Raw genomic sequence first — 17,159 nt, 5'->3', positions numbered from 1 at the left:
AAAAGAGATTCCAGCTCAACATTAGGAGGAACTTCCTGACAGTAAGGGCTGTTTGACAGTGGAACAAACTCCCTCAGAGAGTGGAAGAGTCTCCTTCTTTGGAGGTCTTTAAGCAGAGGCTGGATGGCCATCTGTCAATGGGGATGCTTTGATTTGGATTTCCTGCATGGCAGAATGGGGTTTGACTGGATGGCCCTTGTGGCCTCTTCCAATTCTATGATTCTATGATCTGTTGAAGGAAATTTTGAACTATAATTTAAACAATGATCCCAACATTTTTCTGATAAGCATGGTAATGGAGTAGTTTAAAATCTGGACATCTAAATCAAATCCATTTACAAAGATGCTGTCTATTTACGTATTACTTTTACCGAAGGATGCAGACCCTGATACGGTTAAAATAATCTCTGTTTACGCATTTAATTTTGCATACAGAACTTTAAATATAAACTGTTAAAGGAATGATATATCCTGAAGTGTATTTCGAGACGTTTCGTAATGACGGCGGACCAGACGTCTGTAAATAAGAGCAGTATGGACTCATGCCGTTTTCCCCTTGCTAATCGCTTCTTTTGCATGTCCATTTTGCATGTTCCTTGATATATATATATATATATATATATATATCTTCAATAAACTTTACTGAAAAAAATTAATGTATATATTGTAATATATTATATTAATTATAATGCTATATTATATAATTTACAGTATTAATATAATTAATATATTACTATATATACTTTATAAATATACAATTATATATACTGGGCAAATATTATATATTGGGCAGGTCTTAATATAACATAGTAAGATATTAATATAATATAATATAATATAATATAATATAGCATTAATATACGGTATTGTTATGATTATAATACTTCCTTTTAAGTGTAAGATAGCAGCCAGTACATTCCTTTAAAGAAGTATTCCCAGTAGATTGACTGTTATACTCATCACTAAAGACTTTGCAGTATGGACAACGAGGGATCTGCTGCAGTCACCTGCAACTCTTGTGGGATGTTTCTCTTCTTGCCTACAGAAGTCGAGAACTTCACATGCACCAAGTGCAAGTTGGTAGCACTCTTGGAGGAGAAAGTGCAGCAGCTGGAGTCCAGAGTAGCTACACTTCAGCAGATTAGGGAACAAGAGGATTTCCTGGACACAATAGAACTAACCATCTTGGATGAGTACCACGCAGAGGAAGATGCTAGGGTGGAAGAGGTCTCTTGCCAAACAGAGGAGGCAGACAGCTGGAGGAATGTCACAAAGAGAAGTAAGCCAAGAAGGAATTGTTCGGGGAGCTTGCAGCTAGAGAATCGATTCGAAGCTCTTTCCCTTATCAAGGAGGATGAAGAAGAGCAGCATGGACAGACTTCAGGGACGGAGCAGGGGAGCCTGAGAGTCCCACCCGAGGGAACAGTCGCTGCTAAGCCTCGGAGGAGGCGTGTGGTCGTAGTGGGGGACTCCTTGCTGAGGGGTACAGAAGCAGTGATTTGTAGGCCTGACAAGATGTCTCGAGAGGTGTGTTGTCTTCCAGGTGCAAAGATCCGTGATGTGACAGAGAGGCTGACAAGACTGGTCAAGCCTACTGACCAATACCCCTTCCTTTTGGTCCACGTGGGAACTAATGATACTGCAAGACACAGCATTCAGAACATCAAAAGGGATTACGAGGCGCTTGGTAGGAAGCTGAAAGGAATGGATGTACAGGTTGTCATCTCGTCTCTTCTGCCAGTTGAAGGGCATGGTCCAGGAAGGGAGAGGAAAATAGCAGATGTGAACAACTGGCTTCGCAGATGGTGCCGCCGAGAAGGATTTGGATTCTTCGATCATGGGCTGCGGTTCCATGAGGAGGGAGTTCTTGCAACGGACGGGTTGCATCTCACGCCAGTTGGAAGAAATGTTTTTGCCAACAGTCTCAAGAACTTGATCAGGAGAGCTTTAAACTGAGTTCCGAGGGGAAGGGTGACAATATTAAGGAAGGCGAAAGGGATGGCGAAAATAGTCAAACTGACACAGAGGAAACAAGGCAAACAGTGCAAGGACCCAACAGTGGGAGGCAAAAAAACTTGCACAGGCAGCAAGTAAAAGGGACCCATGGTCTGCGATGTCTCTACACTAATGCACAGAGCATGGGAAATAAGCAAGATGAACTCGAACTCCTAGTACAACAAAGCAAATATGATATAATACGCATCACTGAAACCTGGTGGGATGAGTCTCATGATTGGAATGTGGAAATAGAGGGGTATAACCTTATTAAGAGAAATAGGCCAAACAGGAAAGGAGGAGGAATAGCACTATATGTCAGAGATATTTACACCAGTGAAGAGATCCAGGACATCAATCCTGGAAGCCAGGTGGAGAGCATCTGGATAAAAATTAAAGGGGAGAGAAACAATAAGGATGTTATGGTGGGAGTCTACTACAGACCTCCAAGTCAGACTGTGGAATTGGATGATGTCTTTCTAGAAAAGATGACCACACACTCAGAAAAGAGAGATGTTGTAGTGATGGGCGACTTCAACTATCCTGATATTTGCTGGAAGTCAAACTCAGCAAAATCCTCAAGGTCTAGCAAATTCCTCACTTGCTTGGAAGACAATTTCATTGTCCAAAAGGTGGAAGAGGCAACAAGGGGGTCAGCTATTTTAGATCTGATCCTAACCAACAAGGATGACTTGGTTAATGGGGTGCAAGTGGTGGGATCCTTAGGTGGAAGTGACCATGTTCTCCTGGAGTTTGTAATACAGTGGAAAGGAGAAGCCAGGCAGAGTCAGACACGCATCCTAGACTTTAGGAGAGCGGATTTCAGTAAACTTAAAGAAGTATTGAGGGTGATTCCATGGTCAGAAATACTAAAAGATAAAGGAGTTCAGGACGGATGGGACTTTCTCAAAAGGGAGATACTGAAGGCACAATTTCAAACAGTTCCAGTGAGAAAGAAAAACGGGAGGTGTCTCAAGAAACCAGGATGGATGACTAAGGAACTTTCAACAGAGATGAGTTTGAAACGGAACATGTATAAGAAATGGAAAAAGGGGGAAATCACAAAAAAGGAATTCAAAGAAATAACAGGCATGTGTAGGGGTAAAGTCAGAAAAGCTAAAGCGCAGAATGAACTCAGGCTTGCTAGAGAGGTTAAGAACAACAAAAAGGGCTTTTTTGGATATGTCCGCAGCAAAAGGAAGAAGAAGGAAACGGTAGGGCCACTGCGTGGAGAAGATGACAAAACGTTAACAGGGGACAGAGAAAAGGCAGAATTACTCAACACCTTCTTTGCCTCAGTCTTCTCAAAAAAGGCAAAGGGTGCTCAACCTGAGGATAATGGAGCAGAGGACAGAATAGGGGAATTTCAGCACAGAATAAGTAAAGAGATAGTAGAGGAACACCTTGTTAATCTAAATGAATTTAAGTCTCCGGGACCAGATGAACTCCATCCAAGGGTATTAAAAGAACTGGCAAAAGTAATATCGGAGCCATTGGCAATCATATTTGAAAACTCCTGGAGAACAGGAGAGATCCCAGCAGACTGGAGGAGGGCAAACGTTGTCCCCATCTTCAAAAAGGGGAAAAAAGAGGATCCCAACAATTATCGTCCAGTTAGTCTGACATCAGTTCTAGCAAAGATTCTGGAGCAGATCATTAAACAGAGAGTCTGTGAACATCTAGAAGGCAATGCCATAATCACAAAAAGTCAACATGGGTTTCAGAGAAACAAGTCGTGCCAGACAAACCTAATCTCTTTCTTTGACAAAATTACCAGCTTGGTAGATGAAGGGAATGCTGTGGATATAATATATCTTGATTTCAGTAAGGCCTTTGACAAGGTTTCCCATGACATTCTTGCAAACAAGCTTGTAAAATGTGGACTAGACAAGGTAACTGTTACATGGATTTGTAACTGGTTGACCGGCCGAACGCAAAGGGTGCTCAACAATGTCTCCTTTTCATCCTGGAGAGAAGTGACCAGTGGGGTCCCACAGGGCTCTGTCCTGGGCCCAGTGCTATTCAACATCTTTATCAATGACCTGGATGACAGAATTGGGAGCATACTTATCAAATTTGCAGATGACACCAAATTAGGGGGAATAGCTAATACCCCAGAGGACAGGATCAAGATTCAAAATGACCTGAATAGACTAGAAAGCTGGGCCAAAGCTAACAAAATGAAATTCAACACGGAGAAATGTAAGGTATTGCACTTAGGGCGGAAAAATAAAATGCACAGATATAGGATGGGTGACACCTGGCTGAATGAAACTACATGTGAAAGGGATCTAGGAGTCCAAGTAGACCACAAGTTGAACATGAGTGAACAGTGTGATGCGGCAGCTAAAAAGGCCAATGCTATTTTAGGCTGCATCAATAGAAGTATAGTGTCTAGATCAAGAGAAGTAATAGTGCCACTCTATTCTGCTTTGGTCAGGCCCCACCTAGAATATTGTGTCCAGTTCTGGGCGCCACAATTCAAAAAGGACATTGAGAAACTGGAGCGTGTCCAAAGGAGGGTGACTAAAATGGTGAAGGGTCTGGAGACCATGCCCTATGAGGAACGACTTAGGGAGCTGGGGATGTTTAGCCTGGAGAAAAGAAGGTTAAGAGGTGATATGATAGCCCTGTTTAAATATTTGAAAGGATGTCATATTGAGGAGGGAGCAAGCTTGTTTTCTGCTGCTCCAGAGAACAGGACCCGGAACAATGGATGCAAGCTACAGGAAAAGAGATTCCACCTGAACATTAGGAGGAACTTCCTGACAGTAAGGGCTGTTCGACAGTGGAATGCACTCCCTCGGAGGGTGATAGAGTCTCCTTCCTTGGAGGTCTTTAAACAGAGGCTGGATGGCCATCTGTCAGGGATGCTTTGATTTGGATTTCCTGCATGGCAGGGGGTTGGACTGGATGGCCCTAGTGGTCTCTTCCAACTCTACGATTCTATGATTCTATGATTCTAATATAATACAGTATTAATATACAGTGTTAATACAATTATACTACATAATACTACAATTATAGTTATAATACGGTATATTACAATTATATTGATAATGTATTATATTAACTGTATCTTAATACAGTGATGTATGGCTGTATATACAGTGTGTGTGTGTGTGTGTGTGTGTGTGTGTGTGTGTGTGTGTGTGTGTGTGTGTGTGTGTGTGTGTAGTATATATCTCCCAGTCATAGATGGCTGTATTCTGAAAGCGCCATTCAAAACAAGCCCCGCCCCCTTGTGGCGGTTGGACTCCAACGGTCGCCCCTCCCACCGCCGGGCACACTCTTGACGCCTTTTGCGTCACGGGAGGCCCGAGATCACGTGCGCCAACCGTTTCCCCCATAAAACTACATCTCCCAGGGTTCCTTTGGCCGGGAAGCTCTCCTTTCCTCTCCTGTTTACTCCGAGCCCATCTTCCCGGCGTGGCTGACGCAGGCTCCGCCTCCTCCGACAGGGACGGGCTCCCATTGGCTGGCGGCGCCTCTTGCGATGATGACGCCGCGGGGCGAAGGGGAGGCGGAGGCGGGGCGGCGGCAGTAGGGAGAGAAGAGAAGGCGGAGGGGGCGGGATTCCCGGAGGCGCCGGCGGCACCGACCGACCGGGCGGACCCCCTCCCTCCCTCCCTCGGCTTCGGGCACAGCTGGGCGACGACCTCCGGAAGCTTGTGGTAAGGCCTGGTTGGGATTGGGGGCCCCCAGGAGCCGGGAGAGGGCCTCGCCTGACGGGGAGCTAGGCCTCTCTCCCCCCAGGAGGCATACGCACTGGACTAATAGCTCGGTTTGGCACCGCTTTGGCTCTGCCTGGCTCAAGGCTATGGAATTCTGGGAGTTGGAGCTTGTTTTGGGGCCCAGAGCGGAGCCCCACAGCAAACATGTCTTAACAAGCATTAACATGTATTAATGGATAATAAGGATTTAATTCCACAAATTAACACGTATTTAATAATAATTATAATAATTTAATTCCACAGATTAACATGTATTTACTACCACCACCACCACTACTACTACTAATAATTTAATTCTACAGGTTGATAATAATTGGATTCCACAGATGAACATTATTAACTAATAATAATAATTAATTCCATAGTATAACATGTATTAGATAATGATAATAGTTTAATTCCACAGATTAACATATAGTTAATAATAATAGTAATTTAGTCCCACAGATCAACATGTATTAAACAACAACAACAAAAACAGTAATAAATTAATTCCACAGATCAACATGTATAAACTACTACTAGTAGTAATTTATGTATGTGTGGCATTTATTTGTGGTATTGATAGCCGGCCCTTCAGCCCTAAAGGCTATAACTCCCTTTCCGCCGAAGGACGGAACATCAGACACATATAATCAAAAACTGACAATAAAACAAGGAAAATGCCTAAATAACAGGCTAAGATACTAAAACAACACATTGTCAACTACAGTTCCCAGAATCCCCTTTGTACCTTTTTAATATTGTTTAATTTTAACAAAACTTTGTATATACGTCATAATGCTTTTGTATTGTTTCTAACTTGTAGTGTATTTTAACGTTGTTGTTTAGCCACCCTGAGAGCCTGTGTCAGGGCAAATGGGGATAGAAATAATAAGATAATAAAAATAATACTTCTCTCCTGTGTAAACAGTGAAGACCTACAACATCCTTGTTGTTATTGCTGTGTGCCTTTCAGTTGTTTCTGACTTAAGGAGACCCTGAGAGCCAGCATGACAGTCTGTTTTCAGTATTGGACTACAACTCTCGCTGGGTGATTTTGGGCAAGTTACATATTATCAGCCTCAGAGGAAGGCAGTGGCAAACCCACTCTATCATGGAGTTTTCTTGGCCAGGTTTGTTCCGAAGGGGTTTGCTTTTGCCTTCCTTGAGGCTGAGAAAGCGTGACTTGCCCAGGGTCACGGATTTCTGTGGTTGATCAGGTATTTGAACCCTGGTTTCTTGGTCTCCATGTCTCTTAAGGAAGTAGGCTCAAGTCTAAGAAAGCTCATGCTACCAACTTCTCTAATCTCAAAGTTGCTACAAAAAACCTTCTTCTCCTGGGGACCTCAGCCTTCTGCATAATCAAGGCTGTAATTTTACATGTCCTTGCTAAGGAGCGACTGCCATTGAACTTTACTTCTGAATAAACAGTTGTAGGAATATAATATACATTATAAAGTGTTATGGTTAACTTTTTTCTTCATCTTAGTTATGAATCTTCACCTTTGTTTTACAACAGGGTGGGAATCATCCAGCCCTGCAGATGAAGTTGGAATGCAAATCCCAGCAACCTGTTCAGCACAACCAGTGGTGAAGAATGCTGGGAGAAGCAGTCCAGATAACATCTGGAGGGCTGTGTGATTCATATCCCAACCTATAAGACAGTGATGGTGAACCTTTTACAGACCGAGTGCCCAAACTGCAACCCAGACCCGACTTATTTATTGCAAAGTGCCACATCCCTCTGGCTTTCTAGTAAGAAACTCTGGCAAACTCTGTGCTAGGGCGACAGCATGTGTGCCCACAGAGAGGGCTCTGAGTGCCACCTCTGGCACGTGTGCCATAGGTTCACCATCACTGCTATAAGACATCTTTATAGAAGATCCTGCTTTCCAAGGAAAGTGCACGTTATATTTGTAAATAATTCTGTAGTGATTAACTCAAGAAGCATTTCAGGAAAATAAATATTAAATAGGAATGCAACTGTCACTCTGTGCACACTTACTTTAGAATACGTTCTGATACAAAAAACACGCCAAAGGGTGCTCAGCAGTGGCCCCTCTTCATCCTGGAAAGAAGTGACCAATGGGGTGCCACAGGGTTATTCAACATCTTTATCAGTGACCTAGATGAAAGAATAGGGAGCATGCTTATCAAATTTGCAGATGACACCAAATTAGGAGGAATAGCTAGAGGACAGGATCAAAATTCAAAATGGCCTCAAAAGCTAACAGAATGAATTTTAACATGGAGAAATGTAAGGTACTGCACTTAGGGCAAAAAATGAAATGCATAGATAGAGGATGGGGGACATCTGATTTAACAAGACTACACGTGAAAGGGATCTAGGAGTCTTAATAGACCATAAGTCAACAGTGTGATGTGGAAGCTAAAAAGGCCAATACAATTCTAGGCTGCATCAATAGAAGTATAGTGTCTAGATCAAGGGAAGCAATAGTGCCACTCTATTCTGCTTTGGTCAGGCCTCGTCTGGAATACTGTGTCCTGTTTTGGGCTCCAGAATTCAAAAAGGATGTTGTAAAGCTGGAACGTGACCAGAGAAGGGCAATCAAATTTGTGAAAGGTCTGGAAACCATGCCCTATGAGGAGAGACCTAGGGAGCTAGGAATAACCTTGTTCAAATATTTGAAGGGAAGTTATAGTGAGGATGGAGCAAGCTTGTTTTCTGCTGCTTCAGAGAATAGGCCCCGGAACAATGGTTGCAAGTTACAAGAAAAGAGATTCCATCTCAACATTAGGAGGAACATCCCAACAATAAGACAGTGGAACACACTTCTTTGGAGAGTGGTGAGTCTCTTCTTTGGAGGTGTTAAAACAGAGATTGGATGGCCATCCGTTGGGGATGCTATGAGTGTGAGTTCTTGCATAGCATAGTGTTGGACTGAATGGCCATTGTGGTCTCTTCCAACTTTATGTTTCTATGAAAATGATAGGAACTCACTTCTGAGGGCTTGCTGTGGATCTCAACTTCCAGTTACTCTTATGATGATTTTTGAGTTTAATAGTTTTCTGATTATACCATACATAGAATTCCTGTTATATAAAGAAGTAGCAGCAATATTGAATGGTTAGGTTAATGAAACAAAATAATATGAAAAACATGGTGCAACAGAACTGTAGAATTATTGTAGTTTGACACCACTTTTACTGCCATGTCTTGATCACTAGCACTCTTTGGCAGAAAAGGCTAAAGACTTCGAAAACTACAAACCCCAGGTTTTCTATGAAATTTAAGGTTGTCTCAAGCCACTATGACTTGGCAGTGTGGATACACCCTAAACTATGGATTCCCTCTAGAGCTTTGACAAAAATTGCGTGCCTACAAATTTTACTGCATTTGATGGAAGACAGGGACTGCATGCATGCACAGTATTCATAAATTACAATTGTTAACCTGTATTCCTAAACTTAAAATACTACACTTCCCTCAGAAATCTCCTCTCATTCACTGATGCTCAGCCTGCATGTCTCCTTTGTAAAGCTGACATTGTAGTGATTTTTCTTAGAATATGACAGAGTAATGTCAGATAGGCCTTACTCTCATTATAATTGCATATACTTAAGTGTATGCCCATGTGGTGAAGGTGAAGTCTTACTGGGTCCTAAGGTTAGTAGGCATACATAATGATAAATTAACTTATCTGGTCATAGTTATATGCCTAGTTATGAGTTAGTTGTTTTGGGCTGTAATAAGGAAAAAAATAGTTGGTGTGACATTTATAATGGGGTGGCATTTTATACTACAGTGAGGAGACCAGATGTGCATGATCACTTTTTTAATTAGACACAAAGATCTACCAACCACTTGCTCAGATTTATGCTGTGAAACTGGATGCATGTGAAACTGTAGACATATGGTTAGAACCCATGTTTTTGATACGTTTGAGAAGGTTGTTTCACATAGAAACACACACTTTCCCCATGCATCCTTTTTTCAGTGACTCAGTGTAGTGGACTTGGTTAGTTGTTATTCAGTAATTGGGAGCTGCAAAATGGCAAATCATGCAGATAGCTAGCATTATAGCTTGATCTTCCTGTTTTCTTTTGGTATAGAGAACATGACCACATATTTCATATCCACCTAGTTTTAACGGCACATTATATGTACAATTTTGTGCTGAATACGGCTTATGATTTGAAAGGTAGTGCCATGATACTAGGCTAATTTGTGAATAGGATCCAGTTTATAATTGGTGTGATAAAATACATAGTTTTAAAATCTTTCTTTTTTTCCCAAAGAGTTCACGTTGGTGTGCTTGGAGTCTCTTCTCAGTGTTGGTTCAAGACATAAGCAAAGTGATTCTCTCTGAAACATACTTTTCACTGAGGTTGTGCCATTTTAGAGTGCAAGTGTTGATGTGGCTGATGTTTATTTTATTTAAAATTAGAAATTTCTCCACATACCTACATAGAGAGATTCTAATCTCTGTCATGATAGTTTTCTAGTCCATTAGATGTATTTGATATGGAGTCTTGTTCATTCATGAGAGTTCTCACTTTGCGTGTGAAGTGTTATAGCCCAGCTATGGTTTAAGGTTTTAGTGGGGAGTAATCAAGTAATGGGTCCTACAACACATCACGCCTGAACTCTCTCTGGAAGCCAGGATGACTAAATTGAGGCTTTGTACTTTGGCCACATCATGAGAAGGCATGATTCACTAGAAAAGACAATAATGCTAGGGAAGGTGGAAGCCCATAGGCCAGATGGATAGACTCCATCAGGAAGACCACGGATCTGAGTGTACAGAACTTGAGCAGAGAGGTTGAGGGTAGAAGGTCTTGGAGATGTCTCTGTCACAGGATCCAGGGCTGGGGAATAGTGATGATTTATGGGTTACTCCTTGTCCTACTTTGGAGTAAGATATTTTTGTCTTAATGTTCCTCCTACTCCTGTAAAAACATCTTACTCCTTTACACCTTATTCCTGCTCCTCAGCTGTGGGGAAAAGCCCTGGTTGCTTTGCAAGGCTGGCCTATGTGTACATGTCTCTCTTTGCCTCCCAGTCCCTTTAACAGTGCAATATAATAAAATAGTTTTTTGATGTTTGCATGTACAATATAATAATAGGAATAAGGAGTAACAAATATATTTTGTTACTCCTTATTCCTACTCCTACTCTTGTAAAAACCTCTTACTCCTTTAAATAACAATAATAAAGTTTATTTATATTTCTTGCCTTTCCCATGGATCGAGGCGGGAGTACATCATTAAATTGATACATAGTACAAAATACAATAAATAAAATACTAATAGTGAATTCACCAAGATTCCTATTCTCTAAAATAGCAATTCATCAATTAGCCAACAATCATAGTCAAGAGTGGGGCAATCATCATAACTTTTTATATGAAGTCCGGTGGATAAGCCCACCGGAAGACATCCATCTTGAGTGCCTTCTTAAAGGCCTTTACTCCTTAATCTTGCTCCCCAGCCCTGACAGGATCACCATGAGTGAAGGTCGACTCGAGGGCAGTTAACAACAACAACAAACAAGAGTGTATAGTAGGTATCTGTGGAAGTACAAACAGTTCTGAATAAGTACTGTACAAGTCATTTCTAAGGTTTTCTCTGGGCCGAGGCAAGTTCCTCCCAAGCTAAAATGTGGTTCTTTTCTTTCCTGTTTCACTAAATCTTGCAACAAATTGCTTAAGTCCTGAGTGTGTCTTGGATCAGCCATTAATATTAGAGGAAGATCTGTGTATGTTTCTCTGGGTTTTTCACTTCTAAATATGTGTGTTGTGATGATATCTATAACCAGTTGGAGGATAACAATGGATGTTTCAGACTAAACCAGTCTCATTTTACCAAAAGCAGCAGCATGATTTCAATAATTTTTTTTAAAAATGTTTTATACTGCTTTTCCAAAAATTCAGAGCTGTGTAGTACTACACAATCCCCTGTTAAAACAAAACAAAAATATTTAAAATCTCTTATCACATTTGAAACACAGCTCTTTAGAAAAGTAGTGCCATTCAGTGGGTTGGGAAAACAAGTCTTGCATGTCTTGTGAAAGAATTTGGCAAGCTGAATTAATTAGTTGAGTTGCAGCACAAACCTGGTGGCTTTTTCCATACCACTTCAGACTTCTGGAGTAGCATGTATTTCCGATATCCACTCTAATGTTTGTATGAATTAATTCCCAGACACACATGGAAGGTCATACTGTAATGTGTTTTTGTTCAGGAAGGCTCAATCTGACATAGCCTGGCTCTGGTGTACCAGAGTTTAAGCTTTACTTCTTAGTTCTGAAATGTAACTGGGGATGTTGCCACACTGAAGAAGGAAAGCAGTTTGATACCACATTAACTGGCATGACTCAGTGCTATGGAATTTTAGGATTTGTAGTTTTGTGAGCCATTTAGCCTTCCCTGTCTGAGACTGTGGTGCCCCACCATACTACAAATCTCAGAATTCCATAGCATTGAGCCATGGGAGTTTAAGTGATGTCTAACTTTTTTATTTATGTAGTGAGGCAGCAGCCTGAATCACTACAAGATTATAATACCTGGATTTTAATTTCTGTTTACAGTTTAAATACCAACAAGCTTACAGAAATGTGATTTCACCTTATATCAGAAGAGGGTGCTTGTACATGGGGTTTAAGATTCTCCCAAAGCTAATGTCCAGTTATATATAGTTCTGTTTCTAAGAAAAAAAGCACCAAGTATGTAAGTGTTTAAAAAGTTAATATATAAGTGACTCACCGTCTCTCTTCTCACACTTGTTCAGTATGCAACCATATGCATTATCCCTGTGGTGCAACACAGAGCACACCAGTTGCAGTGTGCAAGTCTGATTTGTACATTGCACAGAAAATTGGCACTTTTTTTTACACCTGTGAAGCTATTGTAAGTTGTATTGATAATAAACAATATCAACAGTATTTGTACCTCTGGTGTTCCAAATTATTTGCACCATCTTTGTGTCCTGGGAGTCTTCTGTGGCTGTCCACTACCCACTTGGGATCTTTGTCATATACTCAAAGTGCTTCTTATTATAATATCCAGTGGAATTAAGGGACTGCTCCCTGTTGTGCCTGTAGCCCAAACAAATACTGTCTTCAACTAGAAAGTAAGGAAATTACTGTAAATCTGATTTAGACAAGCAGGATGTGCTGTCCAAATTTGCTTGCAACACACAGAGAATTCTCACCTTGACTTTTGTTTTTGTTTTGTTTGGTCCCAAAAGAATAATAATTCACATCAGTGTTGACTTTTAACTAAGGTTTTTTTTAATTGCCTATATTGTAGCAGTACAATTATTACACTGGACTTACAATACAGCAGCATGCTAGATTTATTTCCCATATTCCTCGTTGACTAAAAACAGGTAGCTGTTGGCCATGTTTAAGCAATGTAAATTCTGTATAGTGATATCTGGGGGCTGTACAGACTAGTTTGGAATGGGGCTGCAGATTCAAAAAGGTTGTGAAATGTAAATATTTTCAGTATACCAAATATATTTAAAAGCTGTCTCCAGCCTGCATGGCATGTAATTCTGGGTTCAAAGGATGATGTATGCTTCACTGCTGATACAATTTAATCAGTACAGTAATGCAATTGAAAGAGGGGGAAGGAAGGAGAATAAAGTAATATGGCTAAAGATTCCTGTGGTTTAGTTTCACAGTGCTATGTGAAGTGTTAACTCCTGAATCTCCTGTTTGCTTAGTGGCCTTGTTTGACAGGAATTTGAGCATGTGTAAACAGAGAAAGAAGGTGATGTAATAGAGTATATAGAATAGGCTGCTAATAATATTGAAATTTCACTAAGGCAAAGCTTAGAGGGAGGCTTGTTGTCTTTTTAGTTGCATAAAAAACCAGAAAAGAGTTTGTAAAAAGCTTTTTTAAAAATTGCTTAGCTTCTTTGTTGCCTCTGATGTTAAAGAAACATTTCCTGATGTGTTTTGTAAAACTGTATGGGTAATCTTGGTCTTGGGATAAAACTTCCCACCCATTTAAAAATGTACATGTTGACAATAACTGATCACAACATAGCATCCTTTCAACATTTATGGCTTCTGGCTGTTCATTCTGTTTGTTTATTTATCTAGGTTCTTTTGTCCCCTATGCTTTTTAATATCTACATGAAACCGCTGGGCGAGATCATCCGGAGACACGGGGCGCAGTGTTATCAGTACGCTGATGACACCCAGATAGTTTTCTCTGTGTCTCTGACTGATGCAGTAACTAAGGGTGGCATCTCTCCTCTTGATGCCTGCTTGGCGTCGGTAATGGGCTGGATGAGGGAGAACAGACTCAGTGTGAATCCAGGGAAAACGGAAGTACTGGTGATAGGTCCCTCGGTTCTGGGTGGTGAGATTTGTCAGCCTGTCCTAAATGGGGTCACGCTCCCCTTGAAGGACTCGGTGCGCAGCTTGGGAGTACTCCTTGATTCGTCGCTCCAGCTAACATCTCAGGTGGATGCGACGGTCAGGAGTGCTTGCTATCAGCTTCGGCTGATACGCCAGTTGCGCCCCTATCTGGACCGATGGGACCTTGAAACTGTTGTACATGCTTTGGTAACCTCTCGGTTGGATTTCTGCAATGCACTCTACATGGGGCAACCCTTGTACCAAACCCGGAAGCTACAACTGGTGCAGAATATCGCAGCCAGACTGGTCGCTGGTAGTTCCAGGACGGACCACATAACACCTATTTTAAAAGATCTCCACTGGCTACCTGTTCGCTTCCGAGCTCAATACAAGGTGTTGGTTTTGACCTATAAAGCCCTAATTGGCTTGGGTCCAGGGTACTTGGAGAACCGTCTCTCCCCATATAATCCGCCCCGCGCACTCAGAACATCTGGGACAAATTTGTTGGAGGTCCCTAAATCCCATCTGGCGAGGACCTCACAGAGGGCTTTTACTATTGTCGCCCCCTCATTGTGGAATAAGCTTCCTGTAGAGCTCCGTTCCTCTGCATCATTAGTTTCTTTTAAGAAACAATTAAAAACGCATCTATTCCAGCTGGCTTTTTCACTTTAGTTAATAGTGTTTCTTCTCTGCTCCTTGTCTCTTTGTTTTCTTTGACCCCAGACTAGTGCATTGTTTTTTCTTGCCCCTGGTGAATGCGATTTGTATAGATTCCCGTTCATACCCCTTGTAATGATGTTTTTAAATTTTTATATTGTGATGTTTTTAACTGTATTTTATTATTCTTCATCTTGTAAGCCGCCTTGATCATGCATTTGGAAAGGCGGGGTAAAAATAAAAATTATTATTATTATTATTATTATTATTATTATTACAAACTGAGATATCTTCTGTATTTAAAGATTTCCATGTCTGTCTATTTTGCTTGACATATTAAATGTTTGAATTAAAGATTTCATAGATATGTTTCACAGTGAGCTTATTTTCATTTTACCACCCTGATGACTTGAGGACAAGTGATTGATCAACTGAAATCACAATCCAGTTACAGTGACTAGCAGTGCAATCCTTTGCTTCCTCTTCAGCAATAAGCCCCTGTAAATTCAGAACTTACTTCCAAATAAGCTGAAAGACTTGCTACATTTAAATCACTACATATATCTCTTCCCATATCTGGCTACTTCTAAAGTAGATAATGCAAGACTATATATTTTTGAATTGAGTTATTATATAGGCTGGTAGTGATGGCTGTATATCATTGGGATTAATATAGGAAGTTTACCCCAGGAAAGGCATCACATAGCAAAAAGACTACACAAATCTGAAGCATTTTTGCTTTCTTAGTATAAATTTGAGGAGCCAAGGAATGAATGTGATTTCAGCAAGATCTCCCCAAGCAACAGGTTAATGGCAGCCTTTCTGGAACACACACAAGAAAAGGAACCATGCATGTAATCCTGTGTTCATTGCCTTCCTAGTTTTTAAATTTAGAACATCTTATCATCAAAACCACTACTTGGTTTTAAAAGGTGAAGGTCTCTAGTTCTAAGGTAAGGATTGTGGGGAGAAAACTCGGAACTCATTTCAAGTAAAGGGCATATGTTCCAGTCGTCCTTGTTCTCATTCATTTTTAAATTCTTCCTGGCTTGCTTTAACAGGCCATGCCTATTAAAAATACACTTAGGCCCAGTACAGACCGCTGCTTTGCAGCAGCCTGGGGCTGAAATTAGGGCTTGGGAGAGCGGAGCGTCTGCACGCTGTAAGCTCCCCTGGTGCCATTTTGGGCACATGTGCGTTTAAACAGTGTGCACGCCAATGATGTGCCTTGTGTGCCGCCTCTAGACAGCATGGTGCACAAGGGATGTCACCGTGCTGCTCCAGGGCACTAATGGCGCCTTAGCAGTGGCACAGAAAGGAAATGGCTCCTTTTTGGAGTGCATCGTTGCTGGTGCCATGCTGTTGCCATGGCAATGATGTGGGGATAAAGGGGTGGCCTCTGTCCACCCCTCACCTCCATGTGTCCAGCCCCTTAATAAGAACTTTGAACATGTGCTTGACTAGTCATCAGGATGATTCATAGAATCATAGAGTTAGAACAGACCACAAGGCCATCCAGTCCAGTCCCCTGCCATGCAGGAACTCACAATCAGAGCACCACCTGACTAAATATATCCATGAAATCTTTAATTCGAGCATTTAATAAGTCAAGCAAAATAGACAGACAGATTTGAATAGTTTTGCTCCCATCTCACCTTGCCTAGCCTGTTTTACAGATGCCATCCTTATTCCCAAACCAGAGTTAAGAGATAGTCACAATTTTTCACCTGCATATTTGCAGGAATGGCTGATGTGCATATGGTTAGCTATATAAGACTGTGGGTTAGAATAATGGCATCTTCAGACTAAATCCATTTGAATGACTGGCTTTGTAGTAGTGTCATCCTTAATGACACTGTGCTGAACTACCTAGTAAACAAGTACAATATAATAAACCAAATATAATTGCATATGTAGGTTACAGAAATCTTGGTTAGGAGGTGTAGTCCTGTTTTGAGGACTCTAGTTCTTAACAGGCACATGACAGAGCAATGTTGCACAATAAGTCACAGGAGAAAGGCAGGTTAGGAACCAATAGAATTTAGATGTGGTTAGGTAGGTGGGGTTTTGCTTTGCATCTGGTGACCAATTTGAATAGTAATCTCTCCCACATATTGAACGCCAAGCTCAGTTTTTTCAGAAGTGGGATAAAGTACAACATCTTGCCAGTGCTCTATTTGACACAATAGTTGTGGTAAGTTGCTCTGAAAATTCTACTTTCTAAGGTATATCTAGCATTTAATAGGCAAACGTCCCCCTTCTTCTTTTACTTGTTTCTTTTCTCCTCCCTCCCCTTAACTTATTTCATTGCTTTTTAATATTTCAGTTTTGGTTCAGTTTCTTAAGCTTAATAATTCTTAATATTATTACATAAAGTAATTTTTGTTAAAATCAGTGGAACTCACTTCTAGTAAATGTGGGTAGGTTTGAATGGTTAATGCAGTTTTCAGTTAAATAAT

At 41.0% G+C, this 17,159-nt stretch overlaps 1 protein-coding gene across 2 annotated transcripts in view; it reads left to right on the top strand.

The window, feature by feature from the left end:
• The first annotated feature begins 5,348 nt into the window (after positions 1 to 5,348).
• Positions 5,349 to 17,159, top strand: part of LOC149311724 (adiponectin receptor protein 2-like) — a 42,413-nt gene continuing 30,602 nt past the window's right edge. Inside the window, exon 1 of one of the 2 annotated variants that reach the window (XM_089527762.1) lies at positions 5,349 to 5,669. The gene's annotated coding sequence lies outside the window, so the exon portion shown is untranslated. Of the gene's footprint in view, positions 5,670 to 16,859; positions 16,895 to 17,159 lie in introns of those variants that run through there. The other variant, XM_089527763.1, reaches the window with a different exon arrangement.

This window comes from Sceloporus occidentalis, unplaced genomic scaffold (genome assembly GCF_023333645.1).
Source record: "Sceloporus occidentalis isolate IW3139 unplaced genomic scaffold, rSceOcc1.0.p SCAF_5, whole genome shotgun sequence".
Taxonomy (NCBI): domain Eukaryota; kingdom Metazoa; phylum Chordata; class Lepidosauria; order Squamata; family Phrynosomatidae; genus Sceloporus; species Sceloporus occidentalis.
The sequence above is the reverse complement of the archived record's forward strand: the minus strand, read 5'-3'. Positions and strand labels throughout refer to the sequence as shown.